At 42.8% G+C, this 5859-nt stretch overlaps 1 long non-coding RNA gene across 1 annotated transcript; it reads right to left on the reverse strand.

Annotated features, from left to right (window-relative positions):
• Nucleotides 1–1240: 1240 nt before the first annotated feature.
• On the reverse strand, nucleotides 1241–2064 carry LOC118406264. Its single transcript, XR_004830014.1, has 2 exons — nucleotides 1698–2064; nucleotides 1241–1536 (listed from the first exon to the last, which is right to left on the reverse strand). It is a non-coding gene; the product is annotated as an uncharacterized LOC118406264 (long non-coding RNA).
• Between the last annotated feature and the right edge of the window lie 3795 nt (nucleotides 2065–5859).

The following is a 5859-nucleotide window of genomic DNA, read 5'->3' on the forward strand; positions in this document are numbered from 1 at the left end:
TTCTGCATTTTTGCAAAAATGTTGCCTTTCTAGTATTACTACGCGTGACAGGCGGTGCTTCAAAAAAGGAGCTAGCGGTTGCGCCTAAACATAGTCCGTATGCTCAAGAATATCTCGAGAAGAAAGTATCGGAGAATTTTGCGGTTTGCATCTTTCGATTCCTTGCTAAGCAACCTTTCCAACCATACCAAGCTTGTCAGGCCGGAACTTGAAGTTTAAGCTACAATCGCGTCATTAAGTCATCCACCTACCCGTTACCGTCACAGGCGGTGCTTTAAAAAAGGAGCTAGCGGTTGCGCCTAAACAGAGCCCATATGCTCAAGAATATCTCGAGAAGGAAGTATTGGAGAATTTGCGGTTTGCATCTTTCGATTCCTTGCTAAGCAACCTTTCCAACCATACCAAGCTTGTCAGGCCGGAACTTGAAGTTTAAGCTACAATCGCGTCATTAAGTCATCCCCCTACCCGTTACCGTCACAGGCGGTGCTTTAAAAAAGGAGCTAGCGGTTGCGCCTAAACATAGTCCGTATGCTCAAGAATATCTCAAGAAGGAAGTATCGGAGAATTTGGCGGTTTGCATCTTTCGATTCCTTGCTAAGCAACCTTTCCAACCATACCAAGCTTGTCAGGCCGGAACTTGAAGTTTAAGCTACAATCGCGTCATTAAGTCACCCCCCTACCCGTTGCCGTGACAGGCGGTGCTTCAAAGAAGGAGCTAGCGGTTGCGCCTTAACATAGTCCGTATGCTCAAGAATATCTCGAGAAGAAAGTATCGGAGAATTTTGCGGTTTGCATCTTTCGATTCCTTGCTAAGCAACCTTTCCAACCATACCAAGCTTGTCAGGCCGGAACTTGAAGTTTAAGCTACAAACCCGTCGTCCATCCACAAACAAAACTATCCAATAGTCTTGTACACTTACCTGGGGTTGTCCAACAACCTGTCGCATGACAACTACAAACAAAACTGTCCAACAGTCTTGTTACTTACCTGGGGTTGTCCAACAACCTGTCGCATGACAACTACAAACAAAACTGTCCAACAGTCTTGTTACTTACCTGGGGTTGTCCAACAACCTGTCGCATGACAACAACAACAAAACTTTCCAGCAGTCTTGTTATCTCTCTGGGGTTAACGTTGTTTACAGCATGTCGTACGACAACAGCAAACAAAAACTGTCCAACAGTTCAATTGTCCAACAAACTATTGCATGACACCAACCAGACAAAAAACTGCAAACACTTTTTTTTCTACCTAGGGTTGTCCAAGAAACTGTCAAGCGAGAAACCCAACAAAAAGCAAATCGGCTCATAAACAAAAATCAAATCACCTGAAATTTCGCTACAAACTCGAGGTTGTCTGCCGACCTGACGAGCAACAAGATAACAACCTCTAGCTGAGATATAGGACACACCTTAGGAAAACTCTCGCAGTGGTTGACAGCTGTCCGAGCGTCTTGAGGCCTGGTCCCTCAGCTTTTCGGGTTGCTGAATGCTGGCTGGTCCACAAAATGCAATGCCCAGAATCGCCGAACCTAACTTCAAAATTAAACAAAGCAAATATACAGAAAAAAACAAAGGAAAATACGTAAAATAAGGCAATACGTTCGACTCCTTCCACAACACAAACAACAAACGTGATAGGCAGACAAAAAACTATACCAAATACTGTCTAAAGCCTTTCAAACAACGTAACTCACCCATAGAGCTACCAGTGATAAGTTGAAGCCTCCGACTCTTTCTTGATAAAAAAAGGTCGGGCTCTGCTCCGAGCGTGCGGAAACTGGAACAACGTTGTACCGCTTCATAAAGGCTCCTATGGCGAAAAGACGGGGTAAACGGCAGCCCTAGCGGTGGCTCAGCTGTATCAACATACCTGACTCAAATGAGACAACACAAAATTAATTATACCAAGCCTATTTTACCAAATAGAATCATTCACACCTGCGCACGCGAAACATGTGCGATGCGCAAACATATGCAAATTACGAGTCGCTAAACGAAATGAACGACAGAATAGTTGCTGACCAACAAAACACACCATAATCATACAAAAGGGGAAAACAGGAAAATAAAACCATGAAGGAACAAGAAAGAAAACAGCCGAGGAATCCACTAGAAAAAACAGCCAACGTAGGAAGACAAATCAAAATGGAAAATTCCATTTTGATGGAAGTAGCTGAGTGCTGTCACTTGACAATAATGTACAATGTCTTAGCAAATAAGGCTATTGTACAATTTCCTAGGTATTTATGCAAATGTATGTATGTATGTATGTATGTATGTGCTTGCATAGGCCATGAATTGGCCCCCTACGTAAGTAATACCACCCCTTACGAGCATCCTCCTAACGCCCGGTCCCCAACGTCATTAGCCTATGGGGCCCTGCTATCTCATGCCCTATCAGTGGTTATTATGATTATCGCTACAAACAAGCTGTCAACCAATCAGAGAATAGGCCTTTCTTGGGCTTGTTGTTGTCGCAAGCTCAGGGTCTCGCAAAGGCCACTGGGAAGCTATCAGCCAATCATGTTACGTCTTAGGTACCACGTATTACATGGCTCCATCCTCCTACGCCCGATCCCCAACGGCTGACTGCCCATATAAGGGCAAGCTCATTAATATTTATTAGTAGGGCGGTCCCTAACTGGTCTGAGTGCACAAGGTAGCAGAGGTAAACACAAGGAGGTTTGACACGACTGCGGTTCCTCTACGTAGGAGAATGCTTACGAGGTGATATCTTTTAGCTGATCGAGTACAAGAGGGTGATGCGCCACGTCTCCCGTCCGGGTAATTGCTGTTAGTCACTCACCATATGGCTGTTACGAGCCAGGCCTTCATCCGAGTGATTTGTAGTGAATCACAAACTCCAGTCAGACAGAACGATTTGCACCATCGCACACCGCACCATCGCACATGTGGTGGGTTCTTTTACGTGTCTGGTGCATGGCTCTCCCCAGACACGGGACCTCCATTTAACGTCTTATCAGAGAGATGGCCCTAACGTTAACTGAAGCTAGGTACCCGCCGTCCACATGGTCAAACCTGCAACAGGAATATTTGTTAATAGTTACACCGTGAGTCCCCGAATAACAAAAATTTTTGATGCAACCAAGTGTTTTGTTGTGTACCGGCCGTTTATGTTTTCCCAACACACACATAGTTCCACTCTCATACTCACACAGACACACCCCCCCAAGCTCCCCCCCCCCCACACACACACAAACGCACGCACACGCGCGCGCGCGCAGGCACACATACACACACACACGCACGCAAACACACACACACAATTCACGCACACACACACATACACACGCACGCATATACGCACACACACACAAACATTGACACAAGACACAATTCAACTAAGACATATATACACACACACACACACACACACACGCTCTCACACACACACATACACGCATACATGCACGCACACACACACACAAAGATAAACACACATACACACACATTTATATATACACACGCACACACCAAAACATATACATTGTATTCATGCATATCCGATAACGTATTGAGTGCTATATAACGTTTCTAAGGATGTCTGGTTGTAAAGGGCCGATTTTATAGTATTTCATCGTTGAGCGAGAAATGTGGACTCTGAACCCCAAGAGTTAGTCTTGCCAACGTTGCATATTTCTAGCCACGCCCAATGTCCCTAAACCACGTGACTCACGTACACAGGAACCCACCAATGAGTGACGCTTGTTCGGGTATAAAAGTTGATAGAGGGGCTAGATCGTATCTGTTTGATGTTGAGCAACGTCCTACACTGCTGGACAGTTTTGCAGAAAGATATATAAGTGTAACGTATTGAGATCTCGATTGGTGTGAGGGTATTTCAAGCGACAAAACAGGTGCGTGCAATTTCATATGATCGTTTTCTAATATCACAAGCTGATTTTGATTTTTCCGATGCCTAGGCTAGCAGATACAAGATCGAGGGGTACCAAGCCAGACGTTGTGTCCTTGGGAAAGGCACTGAACACAACTTTCCTCACTCTACCCAGGTGTAAAAATGGGTACCTGACTTTGGTTGGGGAGGTAAAAGGCAGTGAAAGGAGAGGGATGGGCTCCACCTTCCAATACCGTACCCTAGACACAGTGGATAACAACCCACTGCCTTCATGGCATCAAAATGAAATGGGACTACATTTACGTTTTTTACCTCTCATATTGAAAAAAAAAACCATAAAATTAGTCGCTCTGGTTGCGAACGTGTACTTGATTTGCAACATACTTGCAGCGGACGGCACGCAGTGCGTATTGGAAAGAAGGCGAAATAAATTTAGTTTTGAATGTGTTCAGTCGACAGTCTATGTAGTCCTTATTAACCATATGTATATATTGCCTATTTAATTGAAATATTTGTAGTTAATTGATAGATAACTTGGTTTCAACTGTATACATATATAAAGAAACCTTTATGAAGTCACTCAATTTTCGATGTCGGATTCTCTGCTCTTACTTGAGGTATTTACTGAGTCTCTAAGTCCCTAAACTAATCTGAACAATTTGAATAAGTACATGTTTATACAGGTGTGTTTTGTTGTTGTTGTTGTTTGCTTTGTTGTTGTTGTTGTTGCACACAGAGATGAATGCAATCAACGTATTAATCAAATACGAAATAGGCCGCAATGAAATATCTTACAAGTTGCCTTTTAGGGTTTAAACACTGTTACATGACAAGGGCGAAAGAACTTGAGGACGAAAAAACTAGAGGACGAAAGTACTTAAGGACGAAAGAACTTGAGGATGAAAAAAAACTAGAGGACGAGAAAACTTGAGGGCGAAAGAACTTGAGGACGAAAAAACTAGAGGACGAAATATCTTGAGGACGAAATATCTTGAGGACGAAAGAACTTGAGAACGAAAGGACTTGAAGACGAAAGAACTGTAGGACTAAAGAACTAGAAGACGAAAGAACTTGAGGACGAAAGAACTAAAAGAAGAAAGAACTAGAGTACGGAAGAACCAGAGGATGAAAAGATGATACCTGATACCATGAAAACGACGTCAAAGAGGCCAAAAAAAGAAAAGTTATCCATATAGAATCAGCTCCCTTTCAGTTTTTCTCGCAACTACGCTAAGTTTCTAAATCAAAGATCAAATCATGAATATTATAAGTAGCGTTATGCACAGGAAAGATGTAGCTATCTAGAGTAGCGTAGAGATGAAAAAAAAAACATGATAATGCAAATATCTGACGGACGTGCTGCCATTCTCTTATTGGTCGATTTGCTAATTGCCAGGCTATCATTGGTTGAAGTATCTCTGTACTACGGCTGAAGGATCTGCTTGGAGATTAGTCGAGGTCACCTGCTTGTCATGACCCACGAGGTCATGTGAAACCCCAGCTTTGTTTTGTTAAGATAAGATATTGAGTTTCTGCAATCCTTATCATACAATACAGGAAAGACGGTTATTTTTGATGTGAAAAACAAATCTGTTTTTGCACGTAGACCAGAGTATGACATCATTCATCTCAAGAACGACTACTGAGCTTTTTTTTCACTTGTTCACCTCTATCCGCGGGTAACCTATATCCGTGATTTTTAACTTCGGATGTCAAGTCGACGGGAGGTGGTCTTGAGTGGCAACTTTTTAAAATCATATATTGCAGTTAAAAAAAAAACAACGGATATAGGTTACCCCACGGATAAAGGCGATCAAGCATTACTATGTGCCAGCTAGACATGGATATGTGACCATGTTCTTTATTTATCACAGGCAATATTTTCTATCAAAAAGAGTTACAACTAATATCCAGCGCAGCTAACATCGGTTTAAAATCTAAGGGGAAAAACCCTGTGTCGCAGCAAATTTTATGTTTGC

Source organism: Branchiostoma floridae, chromosome 18 (genome assembly GCF_000003815.2).
Source record: "Branchiostoma floridae strain S238N-H82 chromosome 18, Bfl_VNyyK, whole genome shotgun sequence".
In the NCBI taxonomy this organism is placed as follows: domain Eukaryota; kingdom Metazoa; phylum Chordata; class Leptocardii; order Amphioxiformes; family Branchiostomatidae; genus Branchiostoma; species Branchiostoma floridae.